This window comes from Aphelocoma coerulescens, chromosome 2 (genome assembly GCF_041296385.1).
Source record: "Aphelocoma coerulescens isolate FSJ_1873_10779 chromosome 2, UR_Acoe_1.0, whole genome shotgun sequence".
Taxonomy (NCBI): Eukaryota; Metazoa; Chordata; class Aves; order Passeriformes; family Corvidae; genus Aphelocoma; species Aphelocoma coerulescens.
Window position 1 is genome coordinate 45,160,344 of NC_091015.1, and position 26,407 is coordinate 45,186,750.

Below are 26,407 nucleotides of genomic sequence, written 5' to 3' on the forward strand. Positions count from 1 at the left end.
GATCATACTGATCTAGTCTCCAAGCCATGACTTGCATTTACATATGGCCTCTGGGAACACACGCTGGCCAGTTAATCTGGACGTTATTTCAGTGTTCAGACATTTCAATTACCAGAAAACATGGTGGTCTGTTTCTTGAACTCCAGTAAACACCCATCGACTCCATTTGTATTCATATTGAGTCTATGGAACCAAAACCAATCCTAGGGCCATTTTATGGACTTTGGGAGTTTTGTCACAGATTGGTTTTTTGTTTTGTTTTGTTTTGTTTTTTTGGGGGGGGTCCTTTTTTTGTTTGTTTGTTTGTTGTTTTTAGTTTGCTTGTGGTTTTTTGTTGTTTTTTTGTGCATTTGTTTGCTATTTTTTTAAATGGAAAATATGTTGATACTCTCATTTTAATACCCAATCCCTGATTCTGCAGCAAATTCACGTGCAGAGGTGGCTAACACTGTGGATACTGGACATCAGGTATGTTCTAAGCATTGTGAAGCTTTCTTAGAAAAGACTGGACAGAGTTCTCTCTTCTAATAAGCAAAATTCTTTTTAATAATCATCTAAACAGAGGTGCTATTCATTTCCCATTTCTGCAGGAAAGTGTTAACATAGCTTTGTGATCATGTGTTAGTTATTAGGTTCATAATGAGCATAATACTGTCTTAGTTGTAATGTCCACTAATACAGCAGAAAAATACAGTACGTTAATGTGTGTTCCTTCAAGATTAGCTATGGAAAGTAAAAGTGCATTTCTGTGCTAATACAGTAAAAATCTATTAAACCTGTAACATTTGAGCATGGAAAAAGAATTATTTTAACAGGTTTGTTCCATTAATGGTTATTTGTTTAAGAGGGCTTCTTGGTATCATACATTTTCTGACTGCACACTTAGAATTTTTTTTCCTACGGACACATCTGTTTCTGTGACAGGTTGTATTACTCTAAGTTACAGGGATTCTGACAATATCTGGAGGATTTTCTTACAAATTATACATACAGAGTGCTTTGAATATATATTGGAATTTCGCAAATTTCTCAAAGCTTGCCAGTCTACCACAATGGTTCAGTCCAGGTCACGCTACAGATTCCCTTTCCCTTCCTAAAAGTTACATTGCCACAACAGAGGACAAAATATTGCTGCTACTGCTTCTCCTTCACCCTGTTTTTCTCACAACAGTGTGCTCCAAATCACCTATTGCAAGGAGCTCCATCTCTCTCTATTTCTTGGACCGGTTATAGAAGCTGGGGCTGTTTCAAGCTTTCCCTTCCAGCTTGATCCATTTTTGTGCTGCACTGACTCCCCCCTTTAGAGGTTCTGCTTTCTGTTACTGCAGCCCTGGGTGGACATTTGAGCTGAAACTGCATACTACCATGGAAAAAGTATTATTTTGGTGTAGTATTTTAAAATTGCACTAACTGGAGGAAGAGGGTGCAAGGCCATTTGCTTCCCTGCTCTTCCCCTGATGCAGCAGAGGAGGATTCCATGCACTGAGGAGGCAGAGGAAGGGGTTAAGCTACTGGAGAAGTAAGTCTAGTTCCCGTGTCTTCAGTCTCTTAAAGCATTGAGAAAAGAGAAGAGAACTGAAATCGATGTGTTTTAGGGGTCACATATGGTTCCCACTGATGAGGCTTTTTGGGATATTTTTTTGATCCCTGTCAATAGGAGTCATAGAGTCTGATGTTTATAGTTATTTCCTCTTGGAAATTGTGTGTGTGAGGAGTTCATACTCTTTGCCACATCCTGCAGTAAATGTTCATATCAGTTCTTTCCAAAAGATTGATTCCTAGCTTGCTGCAGCACAGTTCATCAAATCCTTAATACAGAGGTGAATGGATGGTAGACTCTTTTTCATCCAAACAATTGTAAGCCTGCATTTGGCTAGCAGTTATGCTTGTTGGATGAAGCATGACTGTTCAGTATTCGCTTTGCTTGCTATTGCCAGCAAACAATACGCTGGCAAGGGTTTACACTTTCTTTCTCTTTCCTTTTTTTTTGTGTGCTATACAAAACCAAGCATGGGTAATGAGTGTCCAGAGTGTGTATGCTAATTCCTGTAGAGACCTAGATGTTAAAGTTTAAACAGAGAATGAGTCATTTGAGGTCATGCTGTTATCATATGTTACGTTCTCTGCACTAGTTAGATTTTGCCTAACATTGTTTTAAGTTACTGAATAACATTTGCAGCTGACTTCTTCCCTTTACATCTCCCTCTTTTGTTTTCCCATTTAGATTCATCTATCTCTCCAGTGACGTTAAAGGGAAATAACCAGGTAGGCATAATTTTCTGGCACAAAAAAGTAGTAAAGGGCCTGAGAATGCAACAGGATTTGGCTTCTGAGCACATTCCTTAGTTCCTTTGTAAGTCTCTGTCTATATTAATGTATTGCTGCACTTTGCAGAATAATATACTCACACGGGCTTCATAGTCATCTTTCTCTCTTCATTCTGAGGACCAACATGTTAGTTTTTCAACAGCTGTAATCAGGAAAATAAGAGCTTTAGAGTTTGCTTCAAACCCTGTATCTCTAGGCAATCTGCTGCTAGAAAGCTACTCACAGAGTTAGCATGAAACTATTCTAATTCTGTATTAATTGCTGTAATTAGGTTTTTTGCGTCATGATCAGATCAAGGAAGCCTAGAGAGAGGGAAAAAAAAAAAAGAACCCTCTTTATCCACAACTCTCCTAAAATGAGGCTCAGTATTGCCATCAAAGGCAAAGGCAATGCAAGTCAGACTTTCCCAGCTGGGCAAAAGCCTTCATCTTCAGAGATGTCAGGGGCAGTTTGGTTCCAGTTGAGCTGGAGTCATTCTCAACATGCTGTTCTGCATGCAGATCTTCTGATTATTTTTGTCCCAATGGGATCTGTTTGGTATCCCTGGTTTGTTTAGGTCTCTCAATTTTGGAGGTTTTTTTTGTCTTTGCTACTTACAGGCAGACTTGTGCTTTCCTTATATGATCTCATATATGCACATCTGCGAACAGTAACACGCCTCAGATTTCTCCTGACCAGTTTTGAGTGGCAAACTGACTGTTCACAAAACCACCTGGTTGCAATCTGGGGGAAGTTCCAAGTCCATGTCTTAGGCTTCTATCGTTCCCTGTGGTGCAGGATGAGCCTTCATTTATACTGCTCTTTCCCTTTACACAGCTGTTGTTTGCTATTTCCCTGTTATTAAATACTTGCACAAGGAAAGAAATATAAAAATGCTGATACTTGCCATTAACTATTTTTGATGCAACAACTAAGTCTGCCAACTGCATGAAGTGAATGCATTTTGTTAAGCACATCAAAAATGCATTTGTAAGAAAAGGCTCATTGGGTCAGATAAGAAGGACACAGAGTGCAGTGGTAGCAAAGTACCTTGGTTTCCCATCCACAAAATGCATTTTTCTTTCTTTAGTCCTTTGTGTGCTTGAATTACTTAGACTGTAAACTTTTTATGATGGGAACTGCCTCTTAATCACAACCTAGTTATACAATGGCCACACATCAGCCAGCCATCAACAGAGAATTCTTTCCCACCCACTCATTTCTCTTGTAGCTCATCCCTTCCTTAGCATGTATTCTCACCTAAATTTAGAGTCTTCTACATGGCAGCCTTTCTGCATCCTGTTCCTTTCCATTCTTTATCTCTCCTCCTCCATGACCTTCTCCAGATGGTACATCTATAGGAAAAAGAACGGATTTAAAAATGGTTGGTTTTCTTTCAATGGGAATTAAACTGCATTAGCTTCTCACCAATGCTTTATTTTGGGAGCAGGCTAATCTGCTAGACCTGGGCAAGAAACCATGTTTCTATTCAACAAGAGCTTTGGAAATGTAAACATTTTCTTGACTTGGATGAAATGTTAACATCTCAGGAATGTCTGCAAAGTCCAAATTCAAGGAGCTGTGAGCCATGGAGGGCCGGCTGGACTTACACTAAGTCAACAAAAACATGCTTTTAAGACTGTCAAAATGTTTCTGTCTCCTAGATTCCCTTTTTTTTTTTAAATAAAATGAAACAAATTCAGTTTCCTCCCCCAAGATTGCCTTGGCATTTTTATAAAGTGAAAAATTTTCATCAGAAAGAGCTTGAAGAAGGAAAGTGAATTTGACTGAGCATCCATATTTTGGCTGAACAGGTCCAGATCCTCTTATGCTTTGATATACTCTTGATTGGCACTATCCCTGTATGCTCAGGAGAGTTGAGGTGGGACATGAAGGGAGGGAATGCAGCAGTGTGCTGGTCGCCATTCTATTCACCTTGTCCCATAAAATCTCAGATTTTCCCTCTAATTTCAGGAAGAAAGGGAAGAGTGGGCAACATGGCTCCATCCAGGTTTAATTTTCTGTAAAGCTACAGGCCTCCCAGGTGCACAAAAGAATTCATATTATTGATGGTACAGGTGACAGAGCAGAAAACGAAGCTTGAAATGTCATGGTGTGCTTGTTTCAGCATGTCTTTCAGCATATGTGGAAGGAGTGTCCTTCTCAAGAAGTCTCAAATTTTCCTTTTCTCAAGTAAGTGACCATCTTTCACAGCAGGTGCCACTTCCCTCTGGCCCTTCTCAGCAGAACAGTACCAATACCTAGGGTTATTTATCACTGTTCCAAAATATATATATTGAATTCTGTTTCTATATATCTGTACATGTTATGGACCTCTGTGGGAAACTTACTTGAGCGAGAACTATGGGATTGAGTTATTAAATATTAATAAGCAATACATTTCAGATAACCCAAATTATAGAAATACCATTTACAGCCATGTGACACTCACTTCTCTCTTGCTCTGCATTTTTGGAAGATGAGGAGTATGATCTTTTTCTTGTTAATTTGTGATACCATCAGTTATTCTTTGAATGGTGAATTTTATTACTTAGGTGTCTGCATTAGAGGAGCTCAGTTTGTCTGTTGGTTTTCCCATACCACAGGATTTGTGGTTCAGTATGAATCCATTAGATTTATTTTACCACCTAGTACAATATGTGTAGGAGGTATAGCTCCTAAGAATGTGTTTCAGAGATCACTCATGTATGGAAATGTTAGGAAACTCAAACAATTTTTAATCTGAAATTCCCCTTGCTCTCCCCTTAAAAAAATTCTAAGCAATGATGCAAATAAGTTTTTAAAAGGATTGTTTTATGAATACATATGCTATACTCAGTCTTTTTAAAGAATAGAAAATCACATAAATGACAGTTCCAGAAACTGTAGATTTATGACTTTTTTTAACTTTCCGATTATGTTGGCAATGACTAAAAAAAATAAAATTTTGTAATTTTGAGGAGAGAATAATGTACTTTTTTATTAAAATAGAAATGACACACTGCTGCATATCTAACTTGATTTAGTGTTTTTATTAGTTATAGAACTGTTTTAATACCTCACTAACTATTGCTTTCTCCCTCAAGGTTTTCATTGTTCTCATACCCTAGAAACAAATTGATAATTCTGAAAAAAATAAAGTATTTCTTAGCTGTTTGCTAACAGCAGAATAGCAATCAGTCACCACAGGGTTACTACAATGGGCATCATTATATCTGGATCCTTATCAATTTCACTATATGGGTAAGTATTATTGCTGCATACCGGAACTCCTTTGGTGTTATTGCTTAATTTTAATTGTGATTGTAAAATGTGAAAAATGTGGATATTTAAACCACAATTAAACACCTGCTATACTTGTTGTGCATTGGCATTTAAAGATATATTGAGTATTTAAAATCTGCTGAATCAGATATTATATTGAGGGGGAAATAAAAAATAAAAAATCTGGGATTGGTTTGAAAACAAATGTTTGCTTAAGGAAACAGTTGCCGGGAAATTTAATTTAGCCAAATACGTGATGCAACATCTGAACCTTAAAACATTTTGAAGAGTAAATTTCGACATCATGCTGTTTCTCATGCAGCTTCAGAGGCTGCCAGTCCCTTGCAGCTTCCAAGAATCCCACTGTCCTGTGTGTGTCCCTCTGACATCCTGCAAATGGAAAATCCTGCACTGGTAAACACCTGCCCAGCATTAACAAGATGTAAATGGCAGAAACAGCAGAATGTCAAGTTGCAGAGACACAAAGAAATGAAGGTTTTGTAGAAAAAGCCTCTGCTGACTACTCCCAAATTCTTAATTTCATTCAAGAGTGAAAACATTTCTAAATTGCTTCTGGTTTCTGTGTGAGAAGCCCAGAAAAAAACATGAGCACATGATTTTTGTTAGGCATGTGAGTAATCTGAATGAGTTAGAGCTCAGCACATGCTGATGTGCTTTGCTGCCTTGGATCTGTTAGTGGTGTAAGGTGGTTTAAATCTAGCAGACATAAAGAGAGGCAGCAGCTCTCAGTACAATTAAATCTGCAAGCAGCCTCTGCTGCATAGCCTGGCTCATGCACCTTTCCATATCCCATCTCTTCCCCTTCCTTAAAAATAGGTTGAAAAAAATGTTTTGGTCTGAAAAATGACATATTTATCCTCTCAATAAAGCCTGTTTCTCCAATATTAGAGGGAGAGTTTTCTTGCAGACATTCAAAAATTGATAGTATTTTAAGTCTTGATTTTTGTTTATTGTTGTTTTATGTTTAGCCACTTGCAACTCAGAAGAAAAGAAATCATTGTATCTACCCTTCCATCTTTGCACATATGGTGGAAAGATTTTTCTGAGCCTTCAGCTAGTTCTTGCCCAATTTGGAAGGTTGCTTGGGGGATCTTTGGCTTCATGATTTATGATCTAATCAGGTATGGACCTAGAACCAAATCCCTCCCCTCTGTTCAAATCTGCAGCTCTGGGAGAAAAACTGTTCCTCTGTTTGGGAGAGGTAACACCAGTATTTTTCTTCTGCTGTAGAGGAGAGCTTGGTGTTTCTTAATGGTCTGCTGATAGGCATCCTTGGTGGTGCATTGACTTATGTTTTATTTCCTGCAATCTAGACTCCTGGGAGGATTCCTTGGCTTCTTGCCTATGTATTTTTGTTGAGTTTGCATTGAACTTTGAAACTGATTCAACGTGATCTGCTGTCAGCCTCCTACTACACACTGGGCGATCAAAATACCTCCCTTCCCCTTCCTGGGAGGGTAGGGTTCCCAAGGGCACTTCTTGGTCCTTATCTTTTCCTACTTGCTATCTTGAAACCAGTGATATCTGGCTAATAGTTGTGAAAAAGCCAACACTGTTTTGATAACTAATGCCTGCAATAAATTGGCAAATTCTATATTTCAATTTTTTTTCCCCAAATTCTTGCCTCAGTTTGGGAGTACCTCTCTCCTTTCTTCAGAGGCCAAACTGCTTCTCAAATGCCTTACCACAAATAAATCATTTAAGTATCTTCTTCCTGTCTTAGAGCATGTCTTGGCTACCAGTACACTTTCCTGTCAATCTTCAGTAATGGCTTGTGTCAGGTGGAACCTCCTGGGAAAGAAATGGGTTTATTTTAAAAAGTTTATGAGAGCATCTCCTATATCTCCAAAGTGTGTCATAGAGAGAGATTATTAAATATAGAATAAATAACAGACAATGGTATTACTAGGCTTTAATTCCATCAAGGGGTTCCATTTTTCAAAAGTGGATTGAGTGCTCATGAATGCTGTCAGGTTGAGGTCCTTGGAAAGCGGTCTTTTTATCCCATAGATCAGGCATGGTATTGGCAAAAAGCATGCAGGTGTCCTGACCTGCAGAACCTGTATTTGTTCTTTAACCAGTCCATGCAAAGCAAGTAGAAGGGCAGGTCCAGGAGGTGCAATGAAGTTTAGTGCAACTAATCCAAAATGAGCTCTGAGAAGGCTGGTACTTCTGCACGTGTCAGCGATGTGTACAGAGGCTTTAGCCAGGATGCCAAAGCGTGGTGAGCCCCTGGAGCTGTGCTGGTGGGTGCACACTAGCTCTCAGCATCAGGCAGGCACTGCACCACAGGGAATAAACCCGGGGCAGGGAAGTCTCTAAACCCCACAGACAAAATGATCTGACTCATAGGACTTCTCTCATCTCTGTGATAGGCTAACCCATAGGGAGCCTCGCATTCCTCAGGCTTGGCAGGATATGTGGCATATTGAGGTTTACTTTTTAAACCTACACCTTTATAGCACAAGGCCTATCAATTAATTTACCTACTCTTGTGTCAACTTTGGCAGCTTTATAAATTGGAAAAAGAGATTCATGATCTAAATCCAGCCCCTCACTCTGCGATGCATTGATGCCTATAATTCCTCATAGAAAATATCTTTCCTGAAGTCTGCAATGTGTTATAATCTCTAATTATGAATATGTTCACAGAATTTGTTCATCTCAAGATGCACTTGTGCATCTGTTATTTATGCACTATACATTAAACTTTACATATAGCTTTAGAAATATTTCTGCAGATGTGCACTTGTGCTTAAAAGACCATAGAAAAGGATATGTTAAGCTGTGTGATGAGGTCCTTGGGAATGGATTATAAAGTGCTGGAAAGAGCACCATCTTTTCCCCATGGTGGAGTTGTAACTAGAGGTAGACAACCCTCTGCTGAAATTATGGGGTGGAAGGGCATCTCTAGAGTCACGGCTACAGGTGATGTTGCAGCCCATGTGTCGGTCACCTCGCAGGCAGTCTGTGGGCTCTCTGTTTCTGCTGCCGGGTTCTCTGGAGTGGGGCATGTTCCTGCCTGCCCTGGAGCCCAGGAACAGACAGCGTTTACTGTCTGGGTCTTCATGGCAGACAAGCCTGGTATCAAGGGCATCCTTAGGTCACCCTTTGAAGATGATACAGCAAGAAGCCAGTGTGTTTGTGAGGGCAGGGAAGTCTGGCACTGAGTAAGAGAGACTGTAAACTTATTAGAGGAGCTGAACTTTATGTTTAAATAGCACATAATGCAGTGGGGACTGGTCCCTGCCTGGCACTTTTAATTGCTGCTTTAATAATAATACAAGAAACAGAGCCACTGTTCTGTACACAGCCATATAAAAAATGATAAATTGTTATTCTACTTGTTTTGCTATTGTAAAGTAACACTGTCAGTATGGAATTCATTTAACTGGAAGATAAGTCCTCAAATGATTACCTTAGAATCTGAAGGGGGAAAAAATACAATTCAGCACTAGCCACTACAAGAAAATTAGAATTAAAGATAATATAACTTGAAAAACCAAGCAAACAAATATCAGAGGGCCAATAAAGGCATGATGTACAAAAATAAACTTATCTGAGCACACCCCAAGGTCTTCTCTGCGCCCTGGTTCCAGTCAGTCCCAGAAGGACTTAAATGCCACCTTAAAGCTGTGACTGCTTCAGGACCTAATGCTTTTCTAATAGTGTATTACTATAAAGGAAGCATTAACTACTAGGTTTTGATAGGGAGATGCTACCAGGTTTTTTTATATGTTAGGCTTCCTTGTGTAAGCTAGCTAAAGGTGTACATGTGTCCCTCCAAGGCCCAGCATACTGCAATGAGCTTTTTCTCATTAGACTTCTCATTACACTTCTCTTTCAGATATTTCCCCACCTCAGCTGGGTTCTGAATTTTTTCAGAGGGGAAATTCCAAGCTATTGGGTCAGAGAATTCCTTCAGGGTTTGGCCCATATCCTCCCATTCCCCACACCACTCAGGATTTTCCATGCCTGTGTCAGGTGTCTCATCAGCCACCCTGGAAATCTCAGCCCTCATTCTAGACAAGCTGCAGACCATACAGAGGAAGCCTACCAGATAAAATACCAGGAAGGTTGTCTCTCTAACATTCAGGGAAACTGAACATTCTCAAAAGGTGGCACATCAAATTTAAAGGGGAAGAAGGAGATGAAAGGCTGGGAAATCCCATCCCCTCCTCCCCCTCTAACAAACTGGGTGCAATTACTAATAAAACCCCCAAACAGGCTACTGAAAATAGGACTGGGGTTAGGATGGAGAAACAACAGATCATAGACATTTTCAACAACTGCCAGTACCTCTGTTAACTTCCTATAAACCATTATCACTGAGCACAGGAAAATACAGGTCTGGATTCATGCCCATTTACTGTAAAAGTTACGTGCCAGGGACAAAATCAGAGCAATCTGTGGATAGGCAAACAGGCCTAGGGACCAGAAAGGCATTAGTACATGAAACCAGAAAGACATTACTACCTCAAACAACATGGTGACTACTTTACCCCAATACAAAGTAATTAAAACCAAACCAAAATGTAATTATCACAGTTTTTCACTTTCCTTCGAGCTCCACATGGGGCACCAATAAGTATTTGTCGTGGTTTGAGACAAAGTCAGAGGAATGACTGAAATTAACATCCTCTGATAGAAGGCAGGTTACAGCCACCCCTTCCCCACCAGGTTTGGAAAGAGTTGTCCTCAGATGAAAGTGAAAAAAACCCTATTTATTTAACAAGTAAAGTGCACACAGGCATGGAAAAAAAGAAAATAATGCTAAGTAATAAAACCTCTCACTGTGGAGAGAACCTGGGTAAATTTCAGACTCCTTTGTGGGTGTGGCTTTCCCCTCTCCAGAGCTGGGGTTTGGCATGGGCCCCCTCCAGGCCAGTGTGTAAGGCCTCCTGATGATGTTCTGGTGCTGTTGGACAGTCCAGAAGAGAAGAAGAAGAAGAGGAAACCAAAGTTCCAGGGAAAAACTCTCTTGCCTCAGCTAGCAGACTAGCATAAAAGCAAAGGAGCTTAACTCTCTGTCTCTCTCCTGAGAAAAGGAGCCAAGAGCTGGGAAAAGCAGGAAGATGCTTTGCTCCAATCTGTAGCAGCCAGGAACACAGGGGAGTGTGTGTGTGTTTTTTGGAGCACAAAACAGCTCGGCTCTTTTTTTCTTTTCTCCTGGTCCCTGCTGAAAGACACAGAAAGGCACAGGATTCATGTCTGGCATAGGGCAGATGATAGGCAATACAGTGTCATACAATCATCCCAGGACAACATGGTTTGTGGAGATGAACCCTGTGAGGTTGTGTCTTTGGAAGGTACTGAGATTCCTTCATTTCCACTGCAATTTAATGAGGACACTGTGCCAGAAGGGAATACAAACCTGTTGTGTTTGCTTGGTTTTGGTCTAGTTTTCATACTCTTTCTTCTGTGTGTGTGGACTTCTGTGCTTCACAAACAAAAGCTTTTTCTCCAAAGAGAGAAGAAACCAACATATCTGTATAGTGTGCCCCAGCATCTCCTCAAAAAGGCATTTGCTTGTTAATCTAGAAAGTAACAGTATGCAATTGAGTGCTCTATGTTTTCTTTTCACCCTACAACACAGTTTTGCTTTTTGTGCTTTTTATGTTATACTTAATAATAGAAGTACCTGAAATATTTGACAATTGATGGAAAAAAGTATTCCTTGCTTTGCCTTGAAGCACCATATCTTTATGGAATCATAGAAGCTGGAGATTGTAAAGGTCTTTTGGGTCATTGGAGCCACCCATGTGCTGATGCTGGATTGACACTCTTTTCTTTTCCTGTGAAAGCTGCTTGTAATATGGTGGTGCAAAGAAAATTGCACTTTAATAGGACACATTTTCATAAAAGCTCAGCCTGATTTTGTCTCTGTTTATGGTCCAGATATATACAGTGCTATACAGGCCATATGAAATTACATCAAGAAGTTGTGAATGATGTAGGAAATGAAAAATTCGTCACAAAGAGCGAGGACGTAGCAAGCTGTGCTGCACTCTACCTTTTGATATTAAACTCAGATACAGCCAGGCAAGGAAACTGGACTCAAAGGGTCTCAAGCAAATATAACCCCTACAGAGCGAAACTGAGAAAAATAAAAAGGCTAATTAGAAAAAAAATTTTAGCATAGCTTGAAAGCGTTTATTCTCTCCTATTAAAAAGAAACCCAAACACTTCCCAGCTGAAGAGAGCACTTCTAAACGTGGCTTTGTCCCAGCTGAAGACAAACTGAAAGGGCTTCTGACAATTTGGGGAAGTGATAGAGTATTTGTACCAGAGGAAGCTGTTTGTTTTTTGTTGGATTTTTGGTTTGTTTGTTTTTAGTTTTTTCTGCAAGGGGGTTGGAATCACTCATTCTGGGGCTGGTAAGTAGCACATATAGAATGTAATAGTTGCACATACAATAAAAAGAAATCTTACTACAGATGGTGTCTCAAAATAAAATTGGGTAAAAGACAGGTAATGCTTAGTACATCATGACTGCAGGTATTCTGGCCTGGTTTACTTCCACCCCATTGTGTAAGGATTCTATACCCCACCCTTTTGGGGGAATAACAAGTATTTCTATATTTGTTTCTATAACGTGCTATCCAATCCTTCTACGTTCCATTTGTGCACACAGATTTCTTAATTGCTTGCAGAACCCTTAAAAATTATTTTTCTGGTGATGAGGAGTGCATGGGCTCCTCCTCAGGCCAAGTCCATGCAGCACATAAGGAGGTGCACGTCTCTCACTGCTTACAGCCAGGTGTGTTCTTCAACACCTTGCTGAATTAAATCCTTCATCATCATCACCATCAATATCTACGGCTTGCACGTTCTCCCTGAAAAATGTGACTTTTTAAACATGCAACCCTGGGACATTGTGCTGGTCAGCAAAGCAACCACACTGTCATATTCCCTGCTCTCTGCATACACATTGCTTAAAATTACTGCAGCAGCTCCAGTACTTAATTCTTTTGCCCATGAGCACCTGCATTGTACATGTGGGATTCTAATCTTCACCTGTGAGATGTCCTCGAATAATTTTTGTGGGTTTTATAGGCAGTTCTGTGTGTAAAGAGAGACCCGTATCAACCCATAATTTCCTCCCCCCCTTCTTTCAAACATATAATCTAAGGTTTCCCTTGTGGGTGGCCCTTCTTTCTTTTGTGCCATGGTAATTTCTTCATAGGTGGTACCTGACAAGTCCTTTTTTACCCTTAGAGTTTTTTGTTCAGATTCCATTCACTTCAAAATATCATTACCATTGCAAACAAGGAAAATGTGTTTATCAGAAACTGCAAACTCCTTTAGGGCCTCATAGGATTAATCACGGTTATAAAGTTTTATTAAACACAATTTTTGTTTAATGACAAGCTCCACCAGTCCTTCCCATTCCAAACCAATCCTGTCCTTAGGGTGTATCTAGCACAGCAGATTGTTTTCAACAGACTCTCAAGACAATCCCTATTACTTTGTCATGCACAGAGATATTTTTCTTCCTGGATAATTTGAACTTCCTTAAAAATCACATCTGTTTCATACTTTATTTATTTGTAATTTAAATCCTTAAATTGAATCTTTCATTACTAACATCTGGGCTTGAAATGCAGCCCACTTGAAAAAATACAAATTTTATTTTATTTGTAGTTACCCCCCTTCACTCAGTAGCATTGGTACAAACATTCCCTGGCCAGAGGCAAAACAGCCGGGTATCTTAAAGCTGTGATGCCGTACCACGTGTAATATGGCTCACTTGAATGTCCCTGAAGTGACTGGCAATTTGCCCAGAATTAGACTGAATGCAAGTAATAAGCTGTAGAAATTCCACAATATTGACAATTAGATATCTCTATACAGCAGCAGCTGTGTATTGTTCTCATGGTATATTCCTCTCAAAGCACCTCCTAAAAAAGGGGGAAAAAAAAACCTGGCAGAAGGTTGCAGGCAGCAGAAAGGTAATATACATTGTATGAAATATCTCGAATTCAGATTAATAGGAATGTTTCTATTAGCACAGTTTTCTACATCAGGAATAATGGCTAAGGCAAAATGCTGAGGAATTTTCAGTTTATAATACCACATCTGTACTGCTAAATTGCTATATTTTAAACATTTTTTTTTTCCTGAGAAAGATATCTACCCACTCTTTCCTTTCATCATGAAAACGAGGAGATGAGAGTATGGGCTTGCCTTTGGATGCTGCTTGAGAAAAATCTTCAGAGGTCTCTTTTAAAATTGCCCCCAAAACAGAAAAAGACATTAGTGTCCTGCACAATGGGGTCTCCCCAAGATGTAGCAGTATGGCCCAGAACAGAAAAGTAAGGTTAGAAGAAAAGATTTTTTTTTACCTGATTTGAGGCAATTCAGATAGCTTTGAGGGACTTGCTGGAATAAATACATTTATTTCCTATTAATTCTCAAGTCCCTCATGTTTCAAAGTTTATTTGTCAGTCTTTCTACAGAAAATGTGGAAAATTAATTCATTGAACATTTATTTTATTTTACTCACAAGAAGCAGCTGCCCACAGCGAACAGATTCAAATTTTATTTTTTAAACCATACTTTTGAAGCTTGCATTATGAGCTATTCATCTTTGATATTTTGCCCAGTGGATATCAATGGAGCTTGTTTCTGTCAGCTACTAAGCTTGTCAAACTTTGGTTTTGGTATCTGTCTTTATTGTAATAGAAATGATCATTTTTTAAAATAAGCTGCTGTTTGGTTGGTTTGTTTTTCTTTTTTTTTCAGAAGTACCATAAAACTGAGGGAACAATAAGATGTCAAGTTTTATATTGCAGATGCTAATTTATCAAGCTAATTACCAACAAAATGCAACTAAATTGCTGATAATCTTGAGACTGATTAATTCAGCAACAGAGATATTGATGAGTATTTAAAGGTTAGGAATAGGAGCGTTATGATGCAGGAGCCCCTTCCTACTTCGGTGCTTACCACAGAAGAATTATCTCAGCACCGCATGGCATACACAACATTTTGACAGATACGTGTGCTGTATGCCAAAAAAATTACTGGAGAAAGGAAAGGCCAGTTTGTGCATTTCTCTGCCTGGTGTGACCATGCTGAATATTGCTAAAATAGAGGGAAAGATTTTGCATGGCACTGCGTATTCAAGTTTCCCTGTCCTGACGTCTGTCACTCCAGATCCTGTCATTTTCATTTCCTCTTCTATATTGCCTGCCTTTGTGCAACTTCCCTGCCTTTCTCTCTCTCTTCCCTGGAAAAAAAAACCAAATCATTCCACAAATGCAAACACAATAAGAGACTGTGACTCATGGCCTTTTGCAGCTGCAGGGGAAGTGAAGGTGATGCCTGAGTCCATCAGTCCTTTGGTCAGAGATAACTTTTCCTCCCTGGACAGTGGGAAAAGTGTTTCTTCAGGCTTTATCTGAGTGCTGTCTCCTCTCCTCTGGGTGCTGAGGCTGCTGAGTCAGTGCCGAATGAGGTCGGTCGTGATGCCCATTTCTGGGAACTGGACACCAGCCTGAAATGTCCTGAAATGGCATTTCTTGGGCCCCTTTCCTGCCAGCAGCACAACATCGGGTCCCTTTGGTGCCGAATGTTCTCCAATAAAGGAGGTTAAAAAGCCTGTTCATTAATTGACTCCAGCACTGAGTGAGTCCCTTTTATAACCTGTGTTATCAGCAGAAGTACAAGCGTGGTGTGGTAAGGAATGTGATTACGGACAAGATTTCCTGGGAGAGGAATTAGCTGGCTCTGGTGGTGATCTCCATTATAATGAGCACACTGCCATTTTTATGAATGCAGTTACAGATGTACTCCAGCAGCCCTGGAAAACGCCGAGCTCCTCTGCCTCTCTGAGTGGCAGCAGCCAGGCTCTCAAAGGGTTAATCTGCAGTTTACTATTGAATAACATAAAATGAGCTGTAAATAATGTAATGATATGTATTGTTAAGCTACATATACTGTACCAGGTGCAAGTACTCCCACTCCTCACTTAGATATAATCTGGGGCAGTCAACAAACACAGATGTATTTTAACAAAAAAGAAAGAGAGAGGAAAAAAAGATGAAGAAAGTATGAACAAAAAAAAATTAAAACATATGTAAGATAATTTAACTGAGATAATGATCCAGGTAAAACCTGGCCTATTTTTCAGAGTCACTTTAACTATGCCGTGTAAAATACAATGGCATTTTGACTTGTTTTTGGAACATGCATGAGCCAAACACGTGTGGAAACACCTTGACAGGCCTTTTGTATAACTACAAGAAAACTGATAATCCTAAATCAATTACATGGGGGAAAATATGAATCTTTGAATACTAGTAATTATAATGGTTATTTTTCACTTTTGTAGCACCTGCAAATGATGCACTGTATATATAACAATGATTCCAAAAGCTCTAATTAACTGTTTATTTTTTTCTTCTGTTTGCTGGCTGTAACCAGTCCACATTAATTGACAATTTATATGTGTGTGTGTGCCTGTGTGTGTGTATAGATATGGATGTATATTTCCTCCCCCCAGCCCGCAACACTCTCCCCCCCACACTATTTTCTATTACTTACAACTGCCTGGAAATCCCAATTACTGAATTTGCCTTTTCAAGGTTGGTTCTTAAAGCCTCATCGGAGACTTTTTGCTGAACTTCCAGTAATACCCAAGGGATGAAAAAATGTGGTAGAAAATGCTGGGCTGATCCTACCTAGTGGGGACAACTGCAGTCCCTTCTGTAGCATGATGACATGGCTCCCGACTAATAGTGCCAGTCAGAATTCCTAACTGCTCCTACCAAATGCGAAAGAGCTGATTTTGGAAGACCTCCAGCCACAGCTTTCCACTGCTGATAGATTACTCTGGGCTATTCATGGAGCAAGATTAGCCTGACCACCATGAAGAAAACTCTTTGTTCCGTGTCATTACCTAGGACGGGTTGAACCGTGTTAAAGCAAAGCTGCATTGGTGAGCTAAATTCATACAGAAATTGGATCAGCGGTTATTCTGAAATTATGCTATTATGGTTGAAGGGAGCGGGGGTGGTGGATTTGTCGGGGTTCTAGGTAGGAAATGTGAAGCACAGCAAAACTCAGCATAGAGAGTGGGGGGACAGCTTGCAGTAGGAACTGTTAGGATTTTTAATGTGGGTGCGAGCACGCAGTTGCCATAAAAGCAAAGCACAGCGGAGCTTTGTATTGAAATGAAAATGCAACTGTGCCTAGGCAGTGGCCAAAGGGTGCCGAGCCTTGGGTAGGCACCACGCACTGCGGCAGCTCCAAAGGCACCGGAGTGAACGGGCCGGCGCCGGCGAGGAGGCACAACAGCGCCGCGCACCGCGAGCGCAAGATGGCTGCTGGAACCATCTGCAGGACATCAAAGTCTGCTGCCTGATGGCAAGTGGGCTGCCAAAGCTTCTAAAGGCTTTGGCGCCTGCATGTAAATCGGATGCAAACTGTCCATCTGCTGCATGGCACAAGTGACAGCTGATTCTTTTTGCAGTCCGTAAGATGAACTAGACCTAAGCCAATCCGTCCCTGTTCCTAATCACACAAGGTTTGTCCTACCAGTTTCATTAGCCAGACACACGAGATACAGTATGTGGTTTTTCATTTTGCTCTGTACGTGACACTATAAAAAACAATGCCGGGGATGGGCTGTGAAACCAAAGGGGACACACTGCTGCTACTGCAGAGAAAGCATATTGGCAATGTTCAAAGCATATTGGGGCATAACAGTAGTCTAAAAACCCCAATATGGATTAGGACAGCTGACCAGATGTCTTGACTGACATTTTTTAACACGATTCAAGGGTGTCCCTACAGTACATAAATGCAAACTATACATCTGTGTACTTTTTTTTTCCACTGGAAATACCATACATGGATGCTTTGATTGTAGCTGACAGCTCCAGTGTGAGGAGAGAGCCATTCAATGCTGCAGCTCTGGCCTTCTCCTCTGAGAAGCTTGCTGGAAAAAGTTTGACTTGGGTTCCAGTGCAAACAGGCAAGAGAGATGTTGTCTTCAGCAGAAAGTTACCTACCTCCTTTCCTCATCAGATGGGTAGTGGGAACTTGCTGGGATGCTGTGTTGAAAGTGGGGGATGAGATGTGATATACTGTTATAATAAGGGAATGTTGTTCTTTTCTAGACTGATCTCAAATTTAGAAAGTTGTTTTACTATCAAAACGCGATTACTCAGCTGTGCAATTGTTTGTGAGAAAGAAAGATCAGGAATGGTTGGGGAGGGGAAAGCACTGCAGGTATATTGAGAAGCAAGGAACAAAGAGGCTGAAAGAACAAAGAAGTTTCCAATTTCTCACTTTGTAGGTTTTAGAGCAGAGGTCACATATGAAATGTGGACCCCCTTCCCTCCCCAGCCTCCTCATCTATTTAGACATGAGAGGTGGTGATGGTCAGTTTGGACCAGCACACTGACTCTGGACCAGTGTGTGTTGGTGTGAGCCCAGTCGGCATTGCTCTCTCAGATTGCAATGAACGCTTCACGTGGATACTTCCACCCTTCCGTAACCATGCAGCAGTGCTTTTTCCCCTTCTGCCTCCTGTACACTGCTGGTATAGGATTAGGAACTCTGCTGGTAGGAAGCCAATTTTCCCACCTGCCTGTCCAGAAGCAGCTTGAGGCATGGCAAACATCTTTTTCAGCAACTAGAGTTTATTCCAAAATACTGTTCTTTGCCCTTGCCCCAGCCTCAAAGTACAGGGAAAACTGATATCTTGCCTTCTTCAAACAGGGAACTGTGTTATAAGCCAGTCACAGACTCTTCCTCTGTTCCTGCTGGGCTTCAGCATGGAATTTGGCCTCCTCCACTGATGCTCCTCATTAGTGTCTGAGGAGCAAATTGATAGTGTTTGCCCATTTATAACCAAGTAGATTAGTTGGTTTTAGCATGTACTCTCTAGTTTCCCAGTAAATGTGAACTGGTGCCCAAATTTGTGTTTCCAGTTGTTTCCTTTCATAAGCCTTTCCCAGAAACCAGCTCCAAGCTTCACATAGAAACAAAAGATGTCCTTAAAAAGCAAAAGGTCTTGTAATATCAGTGAGGCCACAGATAAAGTTATACCCAGCATCTGTATGTACATTTTCTGTGGTGCCAGCTGCTTGGCTCTACACTTTATGGATACACAGTTCTTACTTAACACTTTTGATAACATAAAGATTGTGCCTTCCAGTGATAAATCATACTGGCAACTAAGTTTGGCTCTTATGTATCCCTTCAGGTTTGTAGCATACCCTTAAAAAAGGCTTTGTCCTGTGACATCAATTACCTTTGTGCCTATACAACTACTGTATATTTACCCCAAATCTAGGCCTGGTGTCTTAGGTGAGTGTTTGAGTCTAGGAAAAAAGAGTTTCTCTGAGGAACCATTGAATGATAAAATTCAATCTGCTTCAGCAGGTCCCAGGGACTGGAGGACCTCTGACTTGACACCAACTCCTCCTTGCTGCTGCAGTGATGACATCAGAGGACCTCACACTGGCAGCAAATCCCCAGACTCCCTGCCATTTACCTCCCTGCCTGCAGGTGTTCTGTCTGTGGCCCGGGAAGGTTCTCCAATGAGCAGGTTGTTGGTGCTGCTCACAGCCAGCATTCTCTCATGCTGACCAACCCCAGGGCAGAGGGGCTGCAGGTATCTCCAGCTGTGCATAGCCTGCTGCTGGCCAGGACAGCTGCACTGCTCCATGGAACGGATTTTCCTGCTGTGCAGGTGAATGTTTGGATGAGTGTGCCAGAGCAAATGGCCTGTGCCTTCTCCATCTTGTTTAGGAATCAGCTGATGGCTACTATGTCTGTCACCTGTATTAGGAGGGTGGAAAGAATGAAAAATGAAGTATATGGGGTTTAGAGAAGGCAGTGCAAGCCTAAGGAAAGAGAGCTCTCTATGTTCCTGTGAATGGCAATCAGGAGAAAACTTTGCTCTAGGCCTGTGTGGTGAAAAGCACCTGTGTGCCTAATGATTAAATACTCACTAGCATTGGCAAGTTACTGATAATGTGCTAAACATGACTTTTAGGCTTATATTGTTAACTATGAAACTGATGATACAAACTAGAACATGCTAATAACATACACTGAACTGTGGAGGTACACCACAATTCATTTGTCTTTGGCAAAATTACCTTCCTCTTTGCTGACTGATAGAAAATCACAGGTGAAAATGTCCCAGATGAAACTGATGGGAATTTCCCTTCTTTTTGGTCCTGTGCATGTGCTGTGACTTTCAGAGAGCACCTGAGATTGCAGGGTTTTATTGCTGAGATTGTAGGTTCTACTGTAAATCTGCACTAAACAGACACACATATAAATTGCTATCATGCTGTCGCATCAGTAGATCAGCTTACAGTCCCTTTTAGATTCTCTTTGTCTTGTTATTTTCATTCTATTCAGGAACTGAGCATCAAGATGGATATTTAAAATACAGCTTTCCATTTACTGATCTACAAATACACTTCTGACCTCCACATGTAGGCTATTAAATCCCACTGATTTGTCTTCCTGGACTTGTCTTATTATTATTTCCATGAAAAAGCCTATTCCTGAAAAATGGATGGGGTTTCTGAGCCAAAAAAATCTCTGACCTGGGAATGTGCCTGTCACCAATGGTTATTGGAATACACACTTGTTCACACTAGACTTCCAGCTCAGCAGCTCTGCAAAATAGAGCACATCACATCTACTTCAAAGCAATTCTGAGAGTCTCTGAGAAGTACAGTTCCCCACATCCCTGAAAAAAAGAATTGACACTACATCTCAACATTAAATTCAGAAGTGTAAACAACCTGTTTTCTAGGAATGCTCCCATTTGTTCCCCATGCCAGAAGCCTTACTTAGAGCATGAAGAAGGGGAAAGAAATTCACTTCCCTCTATCAGTGAATGCTGTAAAATGAGGGTACAATTGAATAAGCAGGTGATACCACTATGCTGTGACCCAAGGGCTGGGTGGTAACCATGGGAGGCAGAGGAACAGCCTCCTGGTTGAGTGCAGTTCTCGTTGCAGACTTTCATGGAATCCATGCCAACCATGTTTGAGCAGAGGAGCCACTTAGCATTTTTCTCCCTTTTATTGCAATAAGGCTTAATGCAAAAATGGGGGAAATGGCTTCTAACAATGTAAAGGCATAATTTTCTCTTTTCTTTGATCTCAGTTCAGATATATTCTGTCATTCTTTTTCTGACAAATGAAAGAACTCAGTCATCGATGTTTTATGCTCTGCCATGACAGAGAAGGTACTTCCTGCTTTTCACAGTCCAGTAGTTATATGTGATGCAATAAATACAGAGAGGTAAGGCCAAGTACTTAGGAGTAATAAATATGTATTGAGATGAATATATTTGTTAAAGCCTGAATATAATGCGGTATCTTAAACAAAATCATCTGTCTTTCCATCCATCCATCCATCCATCCATCCATCCATCCATCCATCCATCCATCTGTCCATCCAACCATAAGATTATCTGTGGTAGTACATAGTCTTTAAATTCTGCAGACTGTCTCCCTGCCATCTAAGCTAAGGGCCAAATCCTATTGTCTTCACTCGGTTTCATTCATACGAGCTCCCTCTCTATGGCACCTCGGCAACCTGATAGAGATGCAGTGCAGTCTGCATGCTGGCCCCAAGCTAGAACACATTATTGCTCAGACTGTGGAAAGGCTGATTTGGATCCGTTCTTTGCACTGCGGCAGTCCTGTGTGATCCTTGCCTGGCATGAGCTTCCCATCTCATACCAGCTCCTCTTTTTCAGGAGTTTTTGTGCAGTGTTAACACAGCCGAGAGTTTGGGGGTTTTTTTCTTGTGGAAACAAAGTGACTCCTGACAAGATCAGGGAAAACATTTGGGACACTGCTCATTGACATTTTACCTGAGGAAAAAGAAGACTGCAGCATACTCAAAGTAAATCACACAGCAAAGGGAATGTCCTCATTTTAGACTGCAGAGCAGAGAGCCCGTGTGCTGCAATTGCTAAGGTAATGGTTGCTGCCGCTCAACTGTTTCCTCGAAATGCAGCCACTCTGCCTTTTTATTTTTGGGCACTTTTGCATGCATAATGATATCCATCCATTTAAAGGCAAATGTCCTCTTAGTTTTAATGGGCTTCTGTTCATGGAACATTGTCAGATACTGTCTTTACTTTTGTGGGTTTTTTTGTCTTTCTTTTTGTAATATGGAGATAACCGCTGCTTTGTCATTACTCTACTGGAAGCACAGGGTACCTGTGCCCTTCAAGCAGCTGTTCAGCCTCGTCCAGAACAGGGCTGCTCTGTGTACATTGTGGAAAGATATAAATTTTTATGGTGTAAGTGTTTTTACAATGGATTTATCACATAAATAAGGAATGGAAGAGACCTTGCTGGTCTGTTAATTTACCTCCCTGTAATATTAGATTATTCTCCAGAGTACATTTTCTAGATCCATGGACAGTCCAATTTTAAATGTAGAAAATGATGGGCTTTGCACTGCTTCTTAGGGGTGAATTCATAGCCTGTGTGGCCTCAGTCACCTTTCAAATATTTACATGTTCTTTTCTTCCTTATTTTCTTCTGAGTCAACATGATGCATACATGCATTTTATTTTACACTTTTGTTTACAATCTATTGTCTTCCTGCCTAAGAACATTTATAGGCCTTTCCAAATTCCCCTCCTTCTTGCCACTATCATTTCCTATTAATTTCTTCTCTCACATCACATTCTTTGTATTTTTAAAATACTCTTTTTTCTTTACTATCAAACTCAGCTCAATCAAGCCCAGACTAATGTTGCCTCTGCAGCAATGCAAAGGGTAAGAAGGCATATCTGTAATTTTAAAAGGACTGAATTCTCTCCAGGTGTCCATTTTACATACATAACAATGTCTCTGGGGAAAAAATGCATTAGAGAAAACACAATTCTGAGAAACAAAGTTTCAAGTAATTGTTAAACAGATTTAGTAACTTTCTTTAATTTTTTTCTAAATTAAAATGAGACATTGCTTTTCTCTTAATTCACTGTGAATATATCTGCTCTCTGTAGCTCCCAATTAAACATCATGTGTGAATTTACCACCTTCTTCAGATCATTAATAAATTTTACTGAGTTAGATTCCAAACAGGCTTTTAGGGTATATGATAATTGTAATACTTTATGTTATGGTGCATCTTCAAAGCTGGATTTAATGAGTCACAGAGCCTACCTGTAAAATTGTGTCTGGAATGAGTTGAAAGGGGAATCATATTTTTTTTAAACAAAAATATTTTTTGCAGAAGCTCTGTGTAAAAAAAAAAAAAAAAGGCAATATTTCTTAAATCTAGCTATCTTCCAGCTCTGCTTTTTTGCATTAATTTTTTATTTAAAAGTTTTTCATTCCAATTGGCTTGCAAACCTTGTAATAAAGTGCTTCTAGGATCAAAGGAAGTTATTTTTACAGTATTACCTCATTTTCTTTTATTAAAATAGAGAACAGCTTTAAGTTATACACATATTTGGTCAAAATGATAGAAGCCTTAACCATACTTTCCATATTTTTTCTAAGGCACAAAGCTTGGTCTAAGTTTTGGGTGACAGTCATTTAGTGGGGCACAAGACCTCATCTGGAACAAAATAATGCTGTTCTTCTGTGCCGTGTCAGAAACTCTCCATGGCATTTTCAGAAATCCCATCTCTTAGGCAAAAGCAATATTTTCATAGATGTAATTCCAAAATAAAGGCCTTGTCTTTCGTTTTGTTCATTGCAGTGGAGTTCAGGGTGCCTAGGAAATGAAGGCCAGGGCCCTAGGTAATAGTCTATTCAGGTCAGGAAGGCTAATTAATATGCAGACACTAGCTGTGTTTCCAGTGTTGCATTAGAAGACTTGGTTTATTTGGCCAATGACAAGTACAGTGTGATAGAAAAGAATCGGCCTTTGGAATAGCAATATTTACTTCATGTACTTGTGCTAGAGGGTGAAAATTGTGTTTTGTGTACATTTAAGAATAATGCAAGTGTTTCAGAAGAGCTATAGCTGAAAGAGAAATAATCCATATTATGTGCTGGCCTAAACAAAGATGAAGAGAGATACGTGAAATTTATTCCATCATTCCTTTGTGGATTTCCCATTAGATTCTGAATACGACTTGTAACCCTTACAAGTCATGCTGTTCTGTAAAAGGTGCGTCACAGCAACCTCTGTTGCAGATATGTGTGTGTTTAATGAAATGAATATGAGAAAGGACTTTATCAATGTGTATCTTAGAGACTTCCTCTCTGTTACTCCTTTTGGAAACAAAAAATTAAAAGTCACACAAGCCTTGTTGGGCTCAGAAGACAATTCCAATGTACACCATGAAGTATCCATCTGACATGATACAATAAGATATGGGCAGGGGTCTTTGTTGTTAATATAGTTCTTGATCATAAGCATTATGCCAGTGGTTACAAGGTCATTCAGGCACTCATGGCCTGGATTTGCCTGCTACTCACACTGTTTACATGCAAGCATGCACCCATGTGCCACTGCAGGCCAAAGCTGGACACATGTGTGAGTAGAAACACTTCAGCCTGATTGCTGCACTGAGCACTTCATCTCAGATTAGGTTCACACTCTCCTTGTGGATTTGGGTGGGACACAAACCAGTATAAAATGTTGAAGCCCAATTCATCAAGAATCTGTCAAGACTGGCTTTTTCTGAGCACAGGGAATAATTTGAACCTTAGTTATAGCTAAGCTAGTAGTGCATGATTTTGGTGTGGAACACGTGGATCATGGACATGGCATAGTTAAGTCTGATCCCTGGTCTATGCTTCTGTTAACATCACATGGCTCATAACCACTGAGCACAGTAGCAATTATATGTACCCCCTATTTAAATGAACAGTAGGTGCAGGTCTGGCCCAAAGTTTTTCTGATAGATATTACAAAATTAAAAAGGAACCCGGAAAACAATTCTGATACGTGAATGGGAAATCCACCTTATAGAGTTAAATCTACCAAAAGCAGCATCGATTGCAGGGTAATGCCATAAGATGTATCAGTGTCTCTGACAATCTATTTCTGGAAGCCACATCACTGCAAGCCATTTATATGTTGGACTCATAAAGCTACTTGTGGATTTAAAAGATGTTATTCTCATTAATGATATATAAGTTATGTGAGTCAAGACATTGCTTGCGACTTTAATAGAAGTCAGTGGCTTGTCTGAGAGATGTTGTCTTCAGACTGTGTACAAGAAGGTACATAGTGTGAAACAAAAATAGGATGTGAGCTTTGACCATTTCGGACACGAATTTACAAGTAGCCTTTTGTTTTAAAAATAAATCAATGGCTAATAGGTAAAAGTATTTTACTTTTCCTTATCATTCACTGGTTCTAAAATACAGCAACAGAATAACAGCCTGGGGTAAAAGAGCCAACAGGCTGACCAAGGGCTCCAAGGCATTGGTGGAAATGCTTCTATTGACCTCACTGCAGCTTGGATTGGTCCCCAAATTATTTTCATTTTTGCAGTTTAAAACTCCAATCAAGCTGATTCCTGGACCATTTGTTTCACCAGAAACAAAAGAATTGCAGTGACTGTGAATATGAAAATTAAGTACTTTCTTAGAACTCTAATAAATAGTACATACATGTTGTGTCATTAGTTTAAAATTCTTATATGATTAAACATTGATGCTTCCTCTAATTTGTATACTGGTTTGGGGTTTTCTCTTTTCATCTAGAGGTAATAACAGGGCAATATATATTTCTCAATTCAGTGTGGGTATAAACCAGATTGTTATAAAAATGTCTTTAATTTAGGTTTATGTACCCAATTTTACAATGTAGAAGTCATTTATAGTTATATACATTTTAGAGTTAGGACTACTGTATCCTGCTAAGGCAAAGCATTTCAATTTTTTCTATTATTTGAGCAGGCTTCTTTTTCTGCCCTTCTTTAACATTTCAGAATACAAATTGATTAGGAATGCTCTGAATTGATGGAGATTTTCTGTTTTACTCTTAAAATTTAGCTCTTAAAGTACATTTTCCTCTACAAGCTTTTGATAGATATGAGGCTGTGCTACTGTTAATATAAATAATGTCTGGCCACTGGGAAGAAATATATTTATGAACAATAAAAACTGATGTATTAATTATTTCATTCAGTAGACAAGTATCATCATAAAGACCAGGCTTATACAACATAGCAGGCATCACAGCAAAAATCATAAATACTGTACTTCTGTTTAGCTTGACAGTGGCAGGTAATAGACTATCATTTCTGTTCCCTTAGCTACTGTATCCTTTTCTATCCATCATTCTTTATTGTTATTATCACACTTATTTCAGCATTCTTATATCAGCAGCATTTAGTGACATTGCGAAAACATGGTTCAGAAAGGCTGAACTTTTAATTGTTATGAGAAATAAGTTAGCTTAATTATTCTATGTAAGTAGAAAAGATGTGGTTTGTTCTTCTTCCTAAGTCCTTCCTTCCTAATCGCAATTCAACACCCTTTTTAAGCATTGCTATGTATGAACTTCATGCTGCTAGACAAATAAATTCTTTGGAAAAATGCACATTTTTATTTGGAAATAATGCCATCTCTTTGTTAGATTTGCAGCAATCCTATTTTGCCTCTACTGTTTTTAAGTCGAAAATGAAAAATTATTTAGAAGATGTTTGTGCATCATATTGTGCTGAATGGTATGTAGGTCAGCATGCTGCACCATAGCAGATAAGGCACAGTGAACAAGTGTTCTATGTACTTACAAGCAAATATCAGTCATAATAGAAGTAGACAGATCTACAAGAGCGTTTTGGCTTAGGAAATGTTTCTTGTCATTAGCATTTAAAAAAAGCTATGAGATTCAGGCCTATCAG

At 39.8% G+C, this 26,407-nt stretch overlaps 2 long non-coding RNA genes across 5 annotated transcripts in view; one reads left to right on the top strand and one right to left on the bottom strand.

Annotated features, from left to right (window-relative positions):
- Positions 1 to 2,183: 2,183 nt before the first annotated feature.
- LOC138105713 (uncharacterized) overlaps positions 2,184 to 26,407 on the top strand; it is a 165,847-nt gene continuing 141,623 nt past the window's right edge. For 2 of the 4 annotated variants that reach the window (XR_011148632.1, XR_011148633.1), the window contains exons 1-4: positions 2,229 to 2,265; positions 4,282 to 4,500; positions 5,394 to 5,550; positions 6,561 to 6,713. This is a non-coding gene — a long non-coding RNA (uncharacterized lncRNA). Of the gene's footprint in view, positions 2,266 to 4,281; positions 4,501 to 5,393; positions 5,551 to 6,560; positions 6,714 to 6,905; positions 7,213 to 26,407 lie in introns of those variants that run through there. The other 2 variants (XR_011148634.1, XR_011148631.1) reach the window with 2 other exon arrangements.
- On the bottom strand, positions 2,406 to 3,801 carry LOC138105714 (uncharacterized). The gene is made up of 3 exons (XR_011148635.1): positions 3,736 to 3,801; positions 3,568 to 3,662; positions 2,406 to 2,470 (listed from the first exon to the last, which is right to left on the bottom strand). It is a non-coding gene; the product is annotated as an uncharacterized lncRNA (long non-coding RNA).